At 34.0% G+C, this 21,871-nt stretch overlaps 1 long non-coding RNA gene across 1 annotated transcript; it reads left to right on the top strand.

Annotated features, from left to right (window-relative positions):
• The first annotated feature begins 1,197 nt into the window (after positions 1–1,197).
• On the top strand, positions 1,198–2,608 carry LOC104094806 (uncharacterized). The gene is made up of 2 exons (XR_004506682.2): positions 1,198–1,552; positions 1,976–2,608. It is a non-coding gene; the product is annotated as an uncharacterized lncRNA (long non-coding RNA).
• The last annotated feature ends 19,263 nt before the right edge of the window (positions 2,609–21,871 follow it).

The following is a 21,871-nucleotide window of genomic DNA, read 5'->3' as shown; positions in this document are numbered from 1 at the left end:
CAACGAACAAATTATGATTAATATATTCAATTTCATTATTAATTAATGCTGAAAGATGAATTTTTTAATGTGTGAAAATAACCAAAAAATCAATTAAAGGGGATTGGAAGGAGTATATATTTAAGCCGCTCATATCAAAACCTTTGGCGGCGACACAAATGTATATGCATATATTTTCAATGAAACAGTAGCTCATAATAAATCGCCACAAAAGTGTTATTAGGCCATATTTATTTAAGTATGAATACACAAATAATATAATTAAGTTTACACGGTATATATACCTTTGTATCAGAGAAAAAAAAAGGAAAAAGAGGAAGAAGGAAAAAGTATTTTTATTTTAAAAAAATATTCCCTTCGTCTCAAATTATCTATCATATTTCTCTTTTGCACAGCCCTTAAGAAACATTAATTAAAAGGTATTTTTGATTATTTTACCTTTATTTATGTTTTAAAATAAAATATTTCTTTATTAAATATTTTGTTTTATTTATGTGCCATCTCCATCTTCAAGAATAATTAATACTAAGGGTAAATGAGAAAAAAATAATTGATTTTGTCGAAAAGTTCTAAAATAACAAATAATCTGAGACAACTATTTTTAGAAATCACGACAAATAATTTGAGCTAGGAGAACATAATTAGCGAAGGTTCATATATATAACCAATCACAATTTGATTGGAATTAATAGTGAGTAGTTGTTGTTGTAAAGAAAATTGAAAAAAATGGAAAAGATGTGTTCAACACTTATTCATTTCACATTAACTAATTAACAAGTCCATCATGATACGCAACTCTAGAATTTATTAAATATGGATAGCTATTGAAAATTAATATGAGTGAGGTTGGATTTGTTAGAAAATTTAGTTGGCGCTTTAAAGGCTTCTATGGCTTTTCTTGTGTTTGTGTTTGTTCTGTATGTATAGCTTTATCAAGAAACACACACAAACACACAGTGGCAATGGGTATTTACACCTTTCATTGACCATAATGAATTACCTCCCTCTACCAGCCCCTTTAATTTCCCTGCACAGCATGCACTTATTAGTTTTAATTGCAAATATTTACTCCAATTTTCCATTTTGAGCAAACTATCTTGGGATTTTCTCCAACCATTAATACATTTCCCTGCCCCTCAATTTACTCCTCTCTCTTCTTTCTACCCTTCCTCTTTCAATTCATTCAATTGATTTCCTATTAACTCTCTCTCTCTCTCTCTCTCTCTCTCTTCCAACTTCTTCTCCTATAATTTAATTAAGCTTTTAAAGCAATCCCATCTCTCCACTCTATAGTTCCCATTATATAATATGGCTTTACAAGTCCAAGATCATCAACTAGGACCACAACAAGTTCAACTTGTTCATCTTAGTAGTTTGGCCGTGCTGCCGGTGGTTCCGGTTACTTCCCTTGGTGCGCCGCCGATCTCCGCCGTAACCTTCCGGCTACCCCCTTCCTTTCTTCAATCACAACCACCCTTACTCCACCTTTGAATTAGAAGAGCTAGCTTTCCTCATCACTTCCTTTAGGTGGCAAAAATTCCTCAATCTTAAGGTAATACAAGTTCTTCTGATGATCACGTAAAAAATACTAATCGTTTTTTAATATCATTTTTACACTATCAGTATAATTTTACCTGTTTTAATTGATCATTTACCGTGGTTTGTTGGAAGAGGAGCCTTGGCGTAACTGGTAAAGTTGATGCCGTGTGACTAGGAGGTCATAGGTTCAAGCCATGAAAACAGCCTCCTGCAGAAATACAGTGTAAGACTGCGTACAATTGACCCTTGTGGTCTGGCCCTTCCCAAACTCTGCGCATAGCGAGAGCTGAGTGCACCGGATTACACTTGTTTACTGTGTTTTGTTGGTTATCAATCCATACTTGCTATAAAAAGTAAAAATTTCTTTACGTTGTCATATTAGTTGAACTCCTTTTTTAATGTTATTTATTGTTATTTTTGGGGCTTTTGTTTTCAGACAGGGGAGATTGATTATTATTCAAAAGAAAGAAGAAAAGAAATCATATTAATTACAAGTACTACAATTAGCCATGAGCCGAAGAAATGGAAATGGTGAGCTTGACCTAAAGCTGAATTTGTCACCACCACGAGTGATCAACCACCCACAAGTGGAGTCGCCGAGCAGGTCGTTGACGGCGTCGCCGACGAGTTCATGCGTGTCGTCCGACGATTCCTCCGCCGTCCAACGTTATTCCGACAGCCCAGAAACAATTACTTCAATGGTGTTGGTTGGTTGTCCACGTTGTCTCATGTATGTTATGTTAGCAGAAGTTAATGACCCAAGATGCCCTAAATGCAAGAGTACTTGTTTGCTTGATGTTATGTATGAGAAGAACAAGACTACTAGGAGGAATATCAGTTAATTAGACTATAGTCAAGAATCTATCAAATTCTGCTATTACTGCGTGTATCAGCAATCTTGCCCCCCAACCTTGGAAAAAATGAAAAATTAAAACCTTTGTTTACCCCTGTTTTCAACTTTCTATAAATAGCACTATTTGAGCTCCATTTTGACTTGAATCCAAAATGAAAAATGTAAAAGAAAAAAAATGAAAAATGAAATGGGTGAAGAGAACTTTTGGAGCTTCTATATATAGCGCTACTTTACCTTTTTTTTTTTTTTTGGGTTCTTTTAGAAATTTTGGGTTTCTAGGTTAGGTTTGTTTCTAGCTAAAGGGTGATCTTGGAAAAGTAGCATGTGTTGTGTTGGTAGGTTTAAGGTGTGTTTCTTGTTCTATCTTTAGTAGAAGACTATGTAACTGGGCCAAGTGAAAACTGCCCAGGTTTTCTTGCGAAAAAAGAGAGCAAGAAATTAAAAATGTTGGTTATTTTCTCAAATGATGAGTGAAAATTACTTAAACTAGCAATTCAGAAGCTCTTCTTTGATCCCATGCAAAGCAGAGAATAGAGATTATGCTACAATATGGACTGTTGCCAGAGTTATACATAAAGTATAGCACTTTTGCAAGAATGCTTTCTTGTGATGTTTGGCCCCACCAAGACGCAAAAGGATCAGCCTTAATTTCCCACGTTGCAGAAATTAACTTAAATAGTTGTTCCTATCCAACAATTTAAACTAAAAATAATGTATATTATATGATAGTCAACATATAATCTACGCGTACCTATTAAGATAAGTATAACAGTAAATTAAGCTACCTATTTGTATAAAGATTCCTGAAAAAAAAATTAAAATCAAAATATTGGGCCACTGCCCTTTTGAATCTTGATTAATTCTTGCAAAAGCTGGTAAAAGTCGTTCCACAATCCACACATCAAATGACTATGGAATATAGAGTACTATATTTTAACTTTTCTTTTCCACAATTAAATAGAAAAATGAAAAACTTATTTAATGCACCTTAAGACCCATCAACCTCTTTCGTAGTCAAGTTTCTTACACGACATCAAGGCTTTGGGTAGTGAGGCCATTGCCTTATGCCCTCAAATTTTGAAGACCCCAAATTTATTTTAAATTCTTATTATTATTGTTACTATTATATATTATATAATCTATATAAAGAATTAGAATAAAAAAAGTGTTACAGTATATTTTTTGTTACTTGATTGAGGTTATTTTATACAATAAATTTATAAATTATGATAATTTTCTTTCCTCATTAATTAGTATATTTGACAAGAGTGGGTTGCTCTAGTGGTGAGCACCCCCCATTTCCAACTAAGAGGTTGTGAGTTCGAATCACCCCAAGAGCAAGGTGGAGAGTTCTTGGAGGGAGAGAGCCGAGGATCTATCAGAAACAACCTCTCTACTCCAGGGTAGGGGTAAGGTCTGCGTACAAACTACTCTTCCCAGATCTCACTAGTGGGATTATACTGAGATTAAGGACCTCCGAATATGATTTCGCCTTAGACCCCGAGATCTGTTGAGCCGCCCCGTACACCACCTAACTAATTCAGAATACGTACGTACACCGATCAGAAAATCTTAGAAAAGATAGGTGATGCAAACCGAAGTATTCACTTTGTAATGAATATTGTAGGGTTGAGTAATATCATGAGGTGCGCAGCTCCATGTATGTACCAACAATGGCGGAGTAACACGTTGTACATTTAAGAGAATTAGAGGGTTGATAGTGTGCCAGTAGTAGTTCCATGTCAATATTATAATTATAAACAGAAGATGTAATCAATGTGATGATACCACGACGTATATGCATGTGATGTTATAATTAGGTCAAATATGTTATTTATGACAAATCAGTCGATAAATTCAAGGGTGCGCTTGCCAGAGTGGTTTGAGATTGCGATGTATTAGTCAACTAGTTTTTTGATACGTGTATTGTACGTGTATTCATACACTAATGCTATATCAATGCTAACACTAATGCTAAAATATTTTGGATTTAGCATAGAACTTGCAGTATATCAATGCTCTCTTAATATTAAAATAGAAACAGTTTCTTAGAGTACAATATAATATTTGAATGAGATTAAAAAAAACAATTAATAACATGTTTAAATATATTAGTAGTGATAGCTGATATATAAAGATTATTTGCATTATAAGTTCTAGCAAGATGAAAAAAGATACGCTATGAATATCTTCTTTCCATCCAAACAACTACCTAGTCCCCTCACCCCTCCTCCAGATCTAGCTTGCGATCTATGGGTTCACGTAAACTCAGTAGTTTTTGTCCAAACAGTATAAATGTGTTTAAAAAAAATCACTGAATATCTATAAATATTTAAATGTGAATCCAGTTACTATTTTGAAATTTACTTGAGGTCGTTGCAGAACCCATAAATATTAAATTCTGGATCCGTCCCTAAACTTAATTAGATTTGGGGTATTATTCCCGAAAATAAACCCTTAATACGACGAACAAAGTAAAGTTCTAAGAGCCCACCAATGGTCCTAATTTTGATATTCAAACCGACGATGTTAGGAAAGTACTGCTTAAGTGCTATATATGGATTTGAGTGTCCCTGAGGTATTAATCATGTACAGCAAGAAGCTTTAGAATTCCGAGTCACTCCTTAACTGGTAATAATGATGACAAAGGATAAATAACTAAGGCGGCCAAGATATCATTTGATAAGTCCTTCAAATACAAAAATAACACCAAAGAGAAGATAAAAAGGAAATAAACCAACGAGCTTTTCGTTTCCGTTCTTCCCCAACGTACATAACCTCCGATCCATCGTATTTTTTGTTTTTGTTTTTGAAGATGAGATATTAATTGTCATATTAATATTCCATGATCTCTACTTGTGAAAGAATACCTTATACGTGGTTAGTACTTTTATTGTTGAAGTAACTATAATAAAGTTTTTTCAACATTCCAAGTTATTAGACTTTAAAATCCAGCATCTAACATTTGAAATTACATTTTTGTACTTCAATGAAGAATAGTTATTTGGCTTCTAATATAGGGCAAAAACGTCTTTCAATTTATGATGGATATTTTAGTAATTCAACCTTAACTTTGGAACTTCACACTTGTAATATAGTATGATGATGATATGATACGATGATACTCTTTACCAAAAGGTGTCATTCAATATTGCTTCGCAATATGTATATTCAACCAATATATTTTTTATAATAATTTATTGTTTAAAATTAGTTAAAACAAATATTAACTTTTTTGAAGAAAAATAATTTTATGGATGAATCTTTGTAGGTACAATTGTGTTTGTTCCCTTGATTCTTTTTCTTGATTATCCTTCGTGATTTGAGGGGTATTTTTCGAACGTAGATGCGGACCTCCCTGAAATGTCGTATTTGATCTCCATAAAAGTCGAGCATTGTGTGAATCTTTTTCTTGAATTATATAAATATCAAGAAGCGTCCGGTCGCATTTCGAGTTGATCTTGAGGAAGAACGTCTTTTTATCCCATCGACTTTTAGAAAAATATTATTTTATATCTTGATCTTCTTACGAATATCTCAAGGGTTTATCGGATTTTTAGAGCAAGAAAGTAAAGTCTTATTCTAGATCCAATTAATCACTTATCATCAATACATCGACACTTTTTGCGCAAAATTTGGCGTACAAATACACGAGATTGGATTAATTTGAACATTGAAAAAAGAAAGGATTAGGAGGCGGGGAGCAATATATTAGTTTGGGTGACCATTAAAATCAAAATAAATGCAAACAGTAAATTGAGACGGTTGAGATAATGAGGTCATCGCTTCAGATGATAAATACACAAATTTAATGTTTGTGTTCATCTTGTACTGCCATCTTCCTTCATTTGATTTTTTATTAAATGTATTTACATCATGACAGAACAGTCTTCAACTAAATTATTTTCTTAGGAGAACGACATGAATGCTAGTAGTATAGGAGTTATGTACGGTCAAAATCGATTCTCAGTCATAATGGCCGGTCGAGACAATGACGTTTCAATCGAAGGGTATTCACATGACAAGCTCGGACGAATTCCGAAGTAGGACGTCGAGATTCGCGCTATAAACGGCAAAACTCGATATCATTATCGAGTCCGTATTCGAATCGAATACGGGGCAACACCGATCGATACGGGCCCCGAATATCGATGCCCCAAGGCAGAACCGAGCTCGAACCAAGACTGGGGGTTCGACCTAACACCGAGCTCGAGCCAGTGCCAAGCTTGCAGACAAGAGCCGTTACAACCGCACCGAGGGAGAGAATCTTGGCGAGAATCAAGGAAGAGACAAACCATCATGGGTCTTCCACTATATGCATTATTTTATTATGTTGTTATAGATAAAGCAGCTATCCTCTACTATAAAAAGGGGGATAGACCGCAATAGAGGCAAGTTCTCCGAGATACATTAAGATTTCATTGTGCTTGTTTTTCTAATTCATTTCAGTCTTCCCGTCCATCATTCCCATTTTATAGCAAAAATACCTGTATTGTCATTTTGTATTAAAGGCATTCGCATACCTTTAGAACCATATCTAAATTTAACGTTATCCGATTTTTCAAATAAATAGGAGTATTAAAGATGACTTTGATTAATTTGCTAGAAACATGACCAACAAATTGTTTTATACGTTCCCTTATTTAACTCTGTTTCAACTCTTTTCAGATAAGCAATCTTCATCTTTCTGCTCTCTACCACTTTTTCTGGAATTGCAATTCATTTTTTTAAGAAAAAGGGTTTGATATATCCCTCTACCATTAGAAATTATTTAGAAGTACCTTTTATTATACTATTGGATCAAAAAAATCCCTTCTGTCTTACTATCCAAACAAATATACCCCTAGCTCGACGGACTGTATACGTGGCATCAAAACTTTTGGTCCATCGGGTCTTAGAGTAGACACGACCACCGCCCCCATTACCCGTTGCCCGCCCCATTAAATTTGACCCGTCAACAAAAAAGTATGAAAAAGTAAATCATACAACCCTCCAACTCCTAAATCCCCCAAGATTGAATTTATGTCCATGGCTGTTAACATAAAGTTTTTTTGGGGGATTGGGAACCGAAAGCGTCACAATTTGAGATTGTAATTATACGTTATGTATATCATAGAGAGAAGCTCTTAGACAAAGGTAGATACATGATTTGAATAATAAGATTTTAGAGTTCTGAGTTTTACCACATTTCATTTGAATTCTACTATTTATACTTATATAAAGGATTTATTAACATATATACAAGGTTTGAATCGAATCTACCCGTAAATTCTTAACTATATCCGTCCCTGCTTCATATACAGACAATTATATATACATCTAAAGGATCCTAACTTAGTCAAGATTGAGCCCTCAAATTGAATAGGGGACATAAATGCTATTTGCAAGGTGATGTAACAAACTCAACCAGAATAATTTAACAAATCAATTATGGGACAGAAAACAGGGAAGGGAGGGGCCCTAAAACGAGAGGATGAGCTGAAAGTCAGGTAGTAGTAGTACTTAAACTGAATTATTTCTGTTACACACAACGGTCCTAGGATAGGTGAAAAGAAAATTGATCAATCATGTCAGCCTTCATTCTATTATTACCTGCTACCTCGTAAGAAGCATATTTGATATATCTGTCATCTGCTACTTATAATATATGGGGTTCATACTGTGGTCAAATGGCGGGTTGGACTGCAATTGAGCTGGTTAAAATAAGCTGAGCTAATAAATGGGTCATTGTCCAATTCTGTCCAAATGTTACTTGGGTTGAAATGAGTTGGGTCAATATGGACTAAATAATGAGTTATGTCGCTCTAGTGGTGAACACCCTCCACTTCCAAACAAGAGATTGTGAATTCGAGTCACCCCAAGAGCAATGTAGAGAGTTCTTGGAGGGAGGGAGCCGAGAGTCTATCGAAAACAGTCTCTCTACCACAGGATAGGGGTAAGGTCTGCGTACAAACTACCCTCCTCAGACCCCACTAGTGAAATTATACTGGGTTGTTATTGTTGTAATGGGTTATGTCGCAAAAGTACGGTAAGTTGATAGTTATTAGTTCAAGGGAAATTTACCTAACTATACTATAATAAAAACCTATTTACCACCTTTACTTAGGTTCCTTATTAATTACTTTGTATATCTATATTTACAAGTTATACACAAAACCATAAAAACAAGAAAATTCAAGAACTCTTAAATTTAGCCTATTAATTATACAGCACCAACTCTCATTTCCAATAATCCCCTTACATTAAAGATTTTGTTCCTTTTCCAAAGGACTTCAAAAATATTTTCTCTCTTTCTTAATAATCAATCAAAATCTGTTTTATTTTTTCATACCCCCGCCCAAAAAAATTTGCCGAATCTTTTCCTTTTTCAAAGATCTTCAAACCCATTTTCTTTCTTTCTTATTGGTCACCCAAAATATCTCTTATTTTTTTATACCCCCTCCTCCAACCAAAAAAAATTTGCCTAATCTTTTCCTTTTTCAAAGGTCTTCAAATCCAATTTCTCTCTTTCTTACTTATCAACCCAAATCTCTCTTTCTTATTGATACAATGCAGACGAAATTCAGAATATTACTCTAAAATCTTATTTTCTTTCTTTATTTTGTCTCTCTTTCAAGCTTTACTTTGCATTATCAATGGCTTCACTAGCAATAAGAATCATTATATGATTTTTTTTATAGAATTTTTCACAAATTGCTATCTCTACACTTAAATCTTACGGGTTTGAACTTCGATTTGCAGCTGCTCTCTTCACGATAGGTAAAGAATCTGAATTATATGATAATTGTATCATATTTGTTTTAGAATTGTATCACAATTGTATCAAAATTGTATGTGACTTATATATGATGCATCAATACACAAAACAATACTTGATACAATACTAATATAATTATAATACGATTATATTAGGTCTTTAGTGTAGAATTGTGATTCAAACTTGAAGAAGATCAAGATCATAATTGTATCATAATTTTTCATAAATGCTTCGCGACTATATTATAATTGTATATGTATCATAATTGTTGCAGGAAATGTATTACAAATATATGGTCATTGTATATTCATTGTATAATGTTACGAGCAGTTGTGAGTTCGTGACCAATTTCACATTTTGTATTTCAAATATATGATAATTATATATTAATTTATTAGTTTTGTATCATGTATTGTTTTGGGTATTAATGTGCTAGATATAAATTAGATACAATTGTGATACAAGTATGATATAATTATATTTTAGGCATTGATGTATTTGATACAATTCAAATACAATTATGATACAGTTATCATACAATTCTTGCAATTTCTTCTTTTTCGAATTTCAATATGAAATTTCGCCTAAAAATAACTTTATTCTTAACTAATCTCCCTCAAAATTGAGATATAAAACTGCAAAGCATATTCTTAATCATTTGCAAGAATATCCAATTCAAATAAATCACAAAATCTGAAAATATATTATCGAATTCAAAGTTTCAAAGCTTTTTAATAGAGCGACATTGGTAATAATTCTAGCAACAATCTGAATGTTTCTTTATTTTTAGTGTCTCTCCCAGCAAAAGAACGATGCAATTGATAATTTTTTAATAATATAAAGCTATCGGCACTGGTGGAAAGAGAGAATATGGAGATTCTGGCGTAGATTACGAGATTTTGATGTAAAAAAGGAGAGAGAAGAGGAGAGGGAAAAAGAAAAAAATGTAATTGAATCCCTTAATTGAATGCACAAATAATGGGATGAGAGCCTTTTAAGGAGCAATGTGTACAATTTGTAAGAAAAAACTAGATACTTATTAAAAACTACAAAACATAGAGAAAATAGGTAAATTAGTTTCTAATATAGTATAGTTAGGTAAAAATCCCTTAGTTCAATCCCCAATTAAATTTTCATTTCCATTTTACATTTTGATTTCACTTGATTTCACATCGAACTAATATTTTGTTTTCTAAAAATGAAACTTTTCAAAGATAAGAATATATGAGATGTATTCTTTCACTTTTATGTTTAAATTAATTCCTATTTTATCTTTAAATATTCTAAAGAGTATGATTGATCCACAATGTGATTTATAAAAAGAACAAATGTTTTGATCATATAAAAGAATTCTATTTTTCATAATTTTATAAATTAAAATTCACCTTTCTCGACAAGGAATTACTCATATTTTTATTTGATTGAGCATCAATGACGGTTCACATATATCCCGCTTCAAGAGAGGATTTTGGACACTCACATAGATCATAGTTGGGCACTATCATGGGTCAATTTGGGCTAGTGGTTTTTCATAAGTTACTTTGGGCTAGCCCAAATCAGCCCATCAACAAAATCACTCTAGCCCAAACCTATTAATACTTGGGCGGGTTACATGGGTTTGGGCCTGTTTTGCCACCCCTAGACTTCATATTATCCGTCCTTTATAATTTTACGTCTATATGAACAAAGATATTATTTGATAATTTTAATTTTAAGAATATTTGTCAAACATATTTTTTGTCACTGCTTTAGATGTCTTAAATTTAAGACACCAATACTGGAGCAATAAAGGTAATTTTTTCAAAAAGTAATACTAATATTTCTTACTTTTTTAATCAAATAAATTTAATTCACTAAAACAAATAAGATTTGATACTAAAAGGGGTACTAGGAGAACAACTTTTTCTTTTCATTTTTTAGAGCCATCATGAACGCCAGCACACCAAGAATTACCACCGAATCAAAATTTATACACTTCTTTTTAATAGTGGTGTTCGAGCTTGCGTACATCTAAATTAATATTCCTTCGTATACTTGCTACCTCCCTCAAGTAAAGATACCGAATACTCCATAGTCCATACCACCAAAGCGAAACAATTGAAATGAAATCACTTTATCTCTTTTTTTGGGGTTGCCCAAACTGAGGTTTGAACATTTTTTGATGGGTATCATTTGGTACATGGGATAAGAATAAAATTTCGAGATAAAATTTGGGATTAACTTTATCTTATATTTGATTTGGGATATTAGCTTATTTCAAGATAGCTTTTATAACTAAAATAGTGGGATTAACTATCACATATAAAAGGTGGGATAACTAATTCCATATGATATCTTACCCCATGGGATATCGTAAGATGTCCCACCATTATACCGAACGACCCCTTACTCTTCAAACTGCCTGTACATGAGGGGGATAGTGAAGGTAGAAATTGCATACTTCTAGACTTGTTGATTTGCTTGCACAATTGAGCTTATGATCTTTAAGCTGGCAGTAATGACCCAAAGGTTTCATCAAGTAAGAAGTAGTATGTGGTTATGTTGGACTACAAGTGACTGGGCCAGACTACATAATGGCTTCGTCTTGGGCCTATGTCAAGGTGGATGATAAACAACTAAAATTAGGGATCTTTATACAAATAGCCGATCATATTTGCTGTTTACTTTTTCTAGCCATATACATAGATTATACATTGATTATACACAATTATAATATATATATTACACATTTACTGACTATTTTTAGTTTAAGTGGTGGGATGATCGGCTATTTGGGTTAATTCTTCTAAAATATTACATGATGTAACTAACTTATACATTATTTTTACCATATATAAATACACTATGAAATTATTACAATTCTTAGCTACTCTTTGTATTTTGTTGCAAAATTCCAACGGTAGATACAATGCATACAATGATACACTCAGGGTATTGTATCTGTTGATACAACCATTTAGAATGAATTGGAGTCACATACAGTAATTATATGTATCATTGTATTTCAGTGTATTGTGTGCGTTGATACATCTAGTATTTAGAGCGAATGAATACAAATTCTACAATCTGGTAGCAATTGAAAAGTAACTACAAATGATAATTAAGCAAACTATAATTAAGAATAATTATGCTCTAAACCGTAATGCTTTATGAAAATTTATTTTTATATTTTGACTCCATTAATAAAAGTTTTGATTAATATGAGCAGTTCTAGTACTATATTAAAAGCACGAAGACCCTTAGTGAAATGTCGTTCGTCTTTTTTACCCTTTTAAAATAGAGTTCGCACTAAGCAAAATAGTCATTCGAATATTTTTATAATATTTAGGAATAATTATTTAATTATTTATTTAATATTAGAAAATAGAGATTTAATCGATTTCCTACTGTTTAGGAATAGTCTTTTAATTAATTTTCTACTATTTAGGAATAGTCATTTAATTATTCCTTAATATTTAGAACTTTTATTTTACAATCCTTTCGAATCTAGAATTTCAAGTACATTCAATTTATACTAGGAAAGTTTTGTTCATGTTCAACTTTATTCATATTTTGGAATATTAAATTTCTCCTTATAGATTTAAAAGGAAGTTTTTTAGTAAATAAAATTTTGACATATTAGTTCACACTAGGAAGTTTCGTTCAATTTCACCATCTTGTACTCCTTTTAGGTTTAGTAAAAAATGAACACTTTGAACTCCTTTCGATATAGGAGTCTCTATTTTTTTAATAAGGTTTTCTTTGTCTTTTGAACTATACACGAGTTTTTGACTAAAATTATCGCTTATGGGTGTAGGTCTATTTTTATCGTTCAAATATAACTAAAAGCATTTTTAATTGCTTCATTTTGCTAAAGTGAAGCATATTTGGTCTCACCGAGAGACTCATGTTAAAAACTAATGGTGCTATCCCTGTGAGTCTCACGTGGTGATTCCCCTCTAGGTTCTGTCTTCTTCATTTTCTTAGGATATGGTTAAACCAATGTGGCCTTTATCAATAGTCAAGCGAACCATTCAGGTGTATGACTGGTTTATATAAATAGCAGCGAATTCATGTGCATAACTTGTCATAATTAATAGTCAAGCAAACCATCAGTTGTTACAGTAAAAGCAAAACCAAGATAAAGAGACACTAAAATTATCTCATTTGCACAGAAATATGTTGGAGTTTCTTAGAAACCCCCGCTCTTTTACAGCAACCCTCAACAACAAAATTATAACGACACGATCGGTTGTTTTGAGTATTTTAACCTCGATTCTCTATTTATTGCTTTCTCTATGTTATATTGTGGTTATGTAACTTGCCGAGGTATTTGGTTTTGATTTCGGGTGAGTTTCGGAGTGAAATAGGATACATAGTCCATAAGCTGGAGTCCTAAGTTGTTAGAGTTGACCGTAGTTTGACTTTTATGTAGATGACTCCGGCATGGAGTTTGACGGTTCCAATGACTTTGTATAGTGATTTTGATTTGGAGGTCCGTAGGTCGTTTCGGCGTGAATTGGCGAAATTTGAAAAGTTAAAGATTTGGAAGGTTTAACCGGGAGCTAACTTTATTGATATTGGAGTCGGATTTCGATTCAGGAAGTTGGAATAGGTCCGTCATGTCATTTATGACTTATGTGCAAAATTTGAAGTCAATCGGAGTTATTTGGTATGAATCGACATTGGTTTCAGAATTTGGAAGTTCATAGTTCCTAGGCTTGAATTGGGTTGCAATTCGTAGAATCGATGTTGTTTCTCGAGTAGGTATGTTATGTGTTTTGGGACTTGTTGGTATATTTAAATGGTGGAAGCGTATAATTTTTGGACTTGTGCAATTGTTGAAGTTTCCAGCATTTGGTGTCATCGCACCTACGGAGGGACTGGACGCAGGTGTGGACTCGCAAAAATGAGCCGTTGATCGCAGAAGCGAAGTCGCTTTTGCGATGGAGGGAAGCGTAAGAGCGGGCTGGATCGCAGGTGCGACTTATTCGCCGCAAGTGCGCATACGCAGATGCGTCCTGGTTCTCGCAAAAGCGGAGGTTGCTGGACTAAGTCATGACCGCACCGCGTCCTGGTTCTCGCAGATGCGGCAATTGGTTCGCAGGTGCGAGTTCCCTGAGTAGAAAATGGCCAAGTCGGGGGTTTGATTTTCATAACCTATTTTTTGACTTAGAGAGCTCGGTGTGAGGCGATTTTTCGGGAGATTTTTTAAGAAAAATATTGGGGTAAAAATTTCTAACTCGATTTTGATTAAATTACAAGAATCTATTATTGTTTTTATCATCTAATTAGGGATTTGAGTTAGAAAATTTAGGAAAAAAGTTGTGAAACTCCGTAGGCTAAATTTTGTGGATTTGAAAGACGATTTGAGGTTGGATTTGAATAATTATTGTATGGTTGGACTCGTTATCAAATGAGTGTTCGGATTTTATATTTTAGGTCGGGTTCTGAGACGTGGGCCCGAGTTAACTTTTTGATTCTTCGCAAAGATCGTAATTTTTTTGTTCGAATTAGTTTTCTATAGTTTATATTTATGGTATGAAGTTTTTTAGCTAGATTCGAGCCGTTATGAGTTGAAAAATCGTAGGAATGGCCTACTAGTGGATTGAGTTAGCGTGATTTGAGGTAAGTAACTTGCCTAACCTTATGTGGGGGAATTACCCCTTAGGAATTGTGTTAGTTGTGATAATTGTGGTATGTGAAAGCCGTCTACGTAAGGTGATGAGTGTGTACATGGGCTAAATATGAAAATTATCAATTTTAGCTATGTAGATTCCTTTCATGCCTTAATTGAATTACCTTAACATGTTTTAGTCATCATTTCTAGTTTACTTTCACATATTTACTTGTCTTATCTCTTACTTGCTAATTGCTTTGCATGTTTAGTTGAAGTTCTTGTTTCTTTTATTCCGTATTCATTATTTAACCGTTGAGATCTTTACTTGAAGTTGTTATTCTTAGAATATCTTGTTGTTGAATTTGACATTTGTTGTTATAAAGGTCGTAATTCGCGTTGAGGCAAAGTGTTAAGTTGTGAAATACTATTCTTGTTGAGTTGTTCATGATCGGTTATTATTGCTGAGACTTCTGTGTACATTGTGGTTGAGCCATGATCTATTTATTGTGAGAACACTGTTATTATTGGTCTCTGTGGCAAGTTGTGATATTGGGTACTTGAGATGCAATTTGTGATACGTTGTGATATTAATACGCATGCGATTGTATAAGGTTTTGGGGATGAAACACATGCGGTGAGATAAGATGGATTTGATACGCGCGGCTAGTAGGGGAACTACTAGAAGTCATGCAATGTGATAAGATGGGCTAAAATACGGGATGCTATTTCGGAAAAAAATAATTTTCAAAACTAAATATAAAGGCTCCCACGGTGATATAAGGAAAGATTGTGACTTATTCTTATGATTTGAGACTAGGAGTCGGTACCTCGGTAGAGACTCTTGCTGGTATTTCTCCATTGTTGCCCTTGTCTTTGATTGTTGTTTTCTCAGTATATTATTATTTGTTTTTCTCCATGTTGCACTAATTGTTTTAGTTCTGTGTATCTAACCTTGATATATTATTTGTTGTTTTAATTTCATTACTGTCATTATTACACGGCCTTACACTTGTTCAGTCTGCTTATTTATTCTAGTAGGGCCTTGACTTGACCTCGTCACTACTCTACCGAGGTTAGGCTCAGCACTTACTAGGTACTATTATGGTGTACTCATGCTACGCTTCTGCACATCTTTTTGTACAGATCTAGGTAGTTCCTACCAGTCCATGCACTAGCGGGAGTTCAGTTTTCAGAGACTTCAAGGTATACCTACCGGCGTCCGCAGACCTCGGAGTCCCCCTCCATCTGGATTATTTATTTTCTTATCCTTATTTAGACACAAATGTATAGAGATATTCAGTATCACTTTATAGAGCTTGTGACTTGTATTTCGTCGGATTTTGGGCAATTATGTATATACTGAGTTGTGGAGATTTTATTATTATTAGTTGTTGAATTTTGAGATTCTAAACATTATTTCAGTTTTTTCTGCATAAATGTTATGCTTACCTAGTCTCAGAGACTATGTGCTATCACGACATCCTACGAAGAAAAATTGGGGTCGTGACAAAAATGAACCCTTTGCAGCAACAAAACTATTCTTTTGTAGCAGCAAAAAAAAATCCTTTCACACCAGCAAAAAACACCGAACTCCAATAGCAAAACTAAATTTTTTCAGCATCAACTTACATACTAAAGCCCAAATAGTATTCTCTGCTAAAATCTTACTATAATTGGGTATTCCACTACCTTAGAATCTAATAATCATTACTGGAGATGAAGAAATAAACTTCTTCACTTGAGTTATGTTCGTGTTCCAGCCAATCAAGCTTTTTCCAGAGGGGATTGGGCTTTTGATAAATGGTTTATTTGGGGAATATTTACAAATGAAATTTGGGAGAATTAGGAATGGAGTTAATCTTTCACCGTGGGTTTAGTGTTTTACAGTCGCATGGGAGTCACAGGGGATAGCACCGTCAGTTTTCGACATGGGTTTGTTAGTGAGATCAAAAATACCCCATTTTAGCAAAGTTAAAGAATTAAAGATGTTGTGAATTATATTTGAAGAACAAAAATAGACTTACTCCCGGGGACAATTTTAGGCAAAAACTCAACTATACACAATCAAACCTTATATAAACCCTTTACTATTTGAATTATATACATGCCTACTTGATTCCATTTTTTTGTCATTAAAACTTTGCGTTGTTGAAGTAGCAACTACTAAATTAAGAGTTTTCAAGTTCTATTTAATTGAGCAAAAAGTTTTGTAGTAGTTAAATTTTAAATTTATGTATTTGTATTAGTAGTTGAATTTTGTATTCACATAATAATTTGAATTTTGCATTCACATATATTATTTATGTTATTTTTAAAAGTTTGTTTTTATTGATACGAGAGACATGCGCAATGCACGTACACTAAAACTAGTAATATTTATAGCCCTTTTACTTTGTAGAGATATGTGTTGAGAAATAACCTACACACCTTTGTGCTTTGTTGTAGAGCTCTTTGTAAGATGATACAAAGTACAAGTTATAATCAAACTCTTCAAGATAACAACAAGACTCCTCTCTCTATCTAATTGCAGTGAGATATACTCCTGTCCAAATCAAACTATAATACGTTAACACTCCTAGTATCATGACCAAAATAAACTCCTACTTCCATAATTTCTTTCACATTTATATTTTAACATCTTCTGGTTTACGGATCACCACTACTATTCTTTAAGGTAAACTTGCCTCTTTGTTTGGCTCCAAGATATACCACTACTAGTATATCTGAGAATGAAGTTTATGTCGTGATGACACCTAGTCTCTAAGACTAGATAAGTTAATTTTCATTATATTTTTGAAGCCATTTTTTTTTTAAAAACTAACAACAAAAATAATTATAATATACAACCTCCCAAGACTGGTAGTACTGAGTCACGAACTCTAACTGAATACATAGAAGGATCACGAGGACCGAATATACAATACTGTTTGATTACAAATTAACAATACAATGAAATGAAAAGACTCCAAGGGACTGGACGACCAAGCAGCTCTACCTTGAATTCTTACGATCCCGCTTTAACTCTGCTCAAGTCCGTTATCTTCAATACCTGGCTCTGCACAAAAATATACAGAAGTGTAGTAAATTTTGATCTTAAGAGAATATAAAAATTATATATTAATTTTCTGTCCTGCTAAACTGTTGCTGTTGGGATTTTAAGCTTGTGTAGCTTAAAGAGGGTGAATGAGAAATGGAGGAAAAATGAAAAATTTGAGTTTCCCTCCTTGGCAAAGGGATATTGTCCCATATTGGAGGAAGAAAAGGCTTTTGATGGGTATATATATAATTGCTCTTTTTCTAGCTCTTAAAGAGTTAAGAAGAAGGCAAGCCTCGCGCCGTCGTCGCTCGCTCGGATCGGCTTCGGCTTCGGCTTCGGCTTCAGATGTCCGGTCAGGCCCGTTTTCTTTCCCGGATTATTTTAAATTTTTCCTCAATATTTCAAACAATTTGTTCCAACAGCCATGGCTGTTTCTGAAAGGTTGCAAACCTTTTCAGAAACAATGCGAGCAACTCTATAAATATACTTTGAATTCCAGAATCTTTCCTTACGAAATTTTCTGATCTTCTTCTTCTTTTTCTGCACAAAAAATTCCAGTGTGTTTTACAGCCTTTGAGTAGCTCGCTGTTCACCAGCGTTTTTAGTACCAACACTCCGGTGAGTTAAATCGTTTTATCCTGGGAGGATATATTCCAGCACCTCAGGTATTTGAGGAGAATAATTTCCTTAAGGACACACTGTGTATTCAGTGGGCTCGATTTATTCCTACACTGTTTTTCCAGAATATATTTCTTTAAACAAGTGTTACTAACTTTCTGTTTTTGTTTATATATTTCAGAAAGTTTAATGATTTAATTGTTTATTACAGCAATACAGATTTATAACAATCTTAAGGAAATTATTTTATTATATCTATATTTTGTTTGTGGAGATTAAAACCTGTGTGGTTTTCTACTCCTTTTGAATTTTACTATTCTGATTTGAAGATATAAAAAACTTCATCAGAGTATTGAAATTCATAAAACGATTTGAAAAACATAAAAACTTTATCGTTTTTCTGTGAAACAGTATATAAAAATTTTGATTTTATTTATTATACATATTGTTTTTTGTTAATAATAGTATTGTTTACTATTCTGATTTTGCCATTAATTGAACTTTTATGTTGTTTACAGTAAGAAATGGCAATTGATAACGGAAATTCTTCTGCGACTGTTGCGGCAACGACGATAGTCTCGTCAAGCCGGACTGCTGTTCCACCGGCAGAGAAACCGGGAAAATTTTTTGGAGCCAACTATAAAGGATGGCAGCAAAGGGTGTTCTTCTGGCTTACCACACTTGGTATGCAGAAATTCACTAGTGAAGAACCTCCAGTGCCTGCTGCGGACATGCCGGACAACGAAAAATTCATGATTGTTGAGGCGTGGAAGCAGGCAGATTTTCTTTGCAAAGGCTATATCTTAAGCGCTTTAGAGGATGACTTGTACAATGTGTACAGTGCGATGAATACTTCGAAAGAATTATGGAACGCACTTGAGAAGAAGTACAAGACTGAAGATGCTTGCTTGAAGAAGTTCGTGGTTGCCAAGTTTCTAGACTATAAAATGATAGACAACAAAACTGTTGGAACCCAAGTTCAGGAGTTTCAACTTATTTTTTATGACCTTATTGCTGAAGGTATGGTCGTGAATGAAGCATTTCAAGTGGCTGCAATGATTGAAAAATTGCCTCCTTCGTGGAGAGATTTCAAGAACTATCTTAAGCACAAGCGCAAAGAAATGAAGTTGGAAGATCTTGTAATTCGTCTCAAGATTGAGGAAGACAACAAAACAGCCGAGAAGAAGTCTCGTGGAAATTCAACGATCATAGGAGCTAATATTGTTGAGGAGACTGCTCCAAAAAGTAAGAAGAGAAAGAGGTTTTCTGGACAGACTAAGGAGCAGAACAAAAAAAAATTCAAGGGCAGCTGCTACAATTGTGGAAAAACCGGTCACAAAGCCCCTGATTGTCATCTCCCGAAAAAGTATAAGAAGAAGGGACAGGCTAACATAGTGGAGAAGAATGATGACATTGATAATCTGTGTGCAATGCTTTCGGAATGTAACCTAGTTGGAAATCCAAAGGAGTGGTGGATTGACTCTGGAGCCACTCGACATGTTTATGCTGTCAAGGAAGCATTTGCGACTTACTCTACTGCTGGTCCCGAAGAAGAGCTTTCCATGGAAAATACTGCAACAGCCAAGATTGAAGGTTATGGGAAGATATTCCTGAAGATGACTTCCGGAAAGGTGTTAATGCTCAACAACGTTCTTCATGTTCCTACTATTAGGAAGAATTTAGTTTCTACTTCTTTGCTTGTTAAGAATGGATTCAAATGTGTATTTGTTTCTGATAAAGTTGTTGTAAGCAAGAATGAAATGTATGTTGGAAAGGGCTACCTCACAGAGGGCCTATTCAAACTAAATGTAATGGTTGTTGACAGTATGAATAAATTTCAGCTTCTTCTTATTTATTGGAGTCAAATGATTTATGGCATATTCGTTTAGGACATGTCAATTACAAAACCTTGTGGAAGTTAATTAATTTAGAAGTATTGCCTAAATTCGAGTGTAATAAATCAAAATGTCAAATATGTGTTGAGTCTAAGTTTGTAAAATATCCTTATAAGTCTATTGAAAGGAATTCAAATCCTTTAGACTTAATTCATACTGACATTTGTGATATGAAGTCGACACCATCTCGAGGTAGGAAAAAGTATTTTATTACTTTTATTGATGATTGCACTCGATATTGTTATGTTTATTTGCTTAATAGTAAGGATGAAATAATTGAAGCATTTAAGCAATACAAGAATGAAGTGGAGAATCAATTGAATAAAAAGATCAAAATGATTAGAAGTGATAGGGGTGGAGAATATGAATTGCCGTTTGCAGAAATTGTTCGGAATATGGAATTATCCATCAAACTACTGCACCTTACACACCTCAATCCAATGGAATTGCGGAAAGGAAAAATCGGACATTAAAGGAAATGATGAATTCTTTATTTATAAGTTCCGGATTACCGCAGAGTTTGTAGGGCGAAGCTATCCTTACAGCTAACCGAATACTCGACAGACTACCCCACAGCAAAACGCAATCTATTCCATATGAAAAATGGAAAGAAAGAAAATCCAACTTGAAATATTTCAAAGTGTGGGGGTGTCTAGCAAAGGTACAAGTTCCTTTACCTAAAAGGGTTAAAATCGGACCAAAAACTGTTGATTGCGTTTTCATTGGTTATTCTACAAACAGTAAAGCATGTCGGTTTTTGGTTCATAAATCCGATAATCCCGAAATTCACGTTAATATGTTAATGGAATCAGATAATGCTGAATTCTTTGAAAGCATCTATCCGTATAAAACTAAATATGAGTCGTTAAGTGAAAGACCTAAACGACCTCGAGAAGAACCAAAGGAATATACTCCAAGTATAGAAGATCCAAGGCGTAGCAAACGTCAAAGAACATCTACTTCCTTTGGACCAGATTTTGTGACATTCTTGCTTGAAAATGATCCTCAAACTTTTAAAGCAGCTATGTCATCTTCTGATTCAGCGTTTTAGAAAGAGGCAGTCAATAGTGAGATTCAATCAATTTTGGATAACTATACATGGAAATTGGTAGATCTTCCTCCGGGAAATAAGCTTAGGTTCGAAGTGGATCTTTAAACGGAAAGTGAAAGCTAATGGCACTATTGACAAATATAAGGCAAGACTTGTTGTCAAAGGTTATAGACAAAAGGAAGGCCTTGATTACTTTGACACTTACTCGCCAGTAACGAGGATAATATCTATTAGGGTGTTAGTGGCACTAGCTGCCGTGTATGGTCTTGAAATCCATCAAATGGATGTTAAAACAACTTTCTTAAATGGATAATTAGAGGAAGAGATTTACATGGAACAACCTGAGGGTTTTGTGGTTCCTGGTAAAGAAAAGAAAGTGTGCAAACTTGTTAAGTCACTTTATGGACTTAAACAAGCACCCAAACAATGGCATGCCAAATTTGACCAAACAATGTTGGCAAGTGGGTTTAAAATCAACGAGTGCGACAAATGTCTTTACATTAAAAACACTCCAGGTCATGA

Source organism: Nicotiana tomentosiformis, chromosome 2 (assembly GCF_000390325.3).
Source record: "Nicotiana tomentosiformis chromosome 2, ASM39032v3, whole genome shotgun sequence".
Lineage (NCBI taxonomy): Eukaryota > Viridiplantae > Streptophyta > Magnoliopsida > Solanales > Solanaceae > Nicotiana > Nicotiana tomentosiformis.
This window is presented reverse-complemented; position numbering and strand designations above follow the sequence as displayed.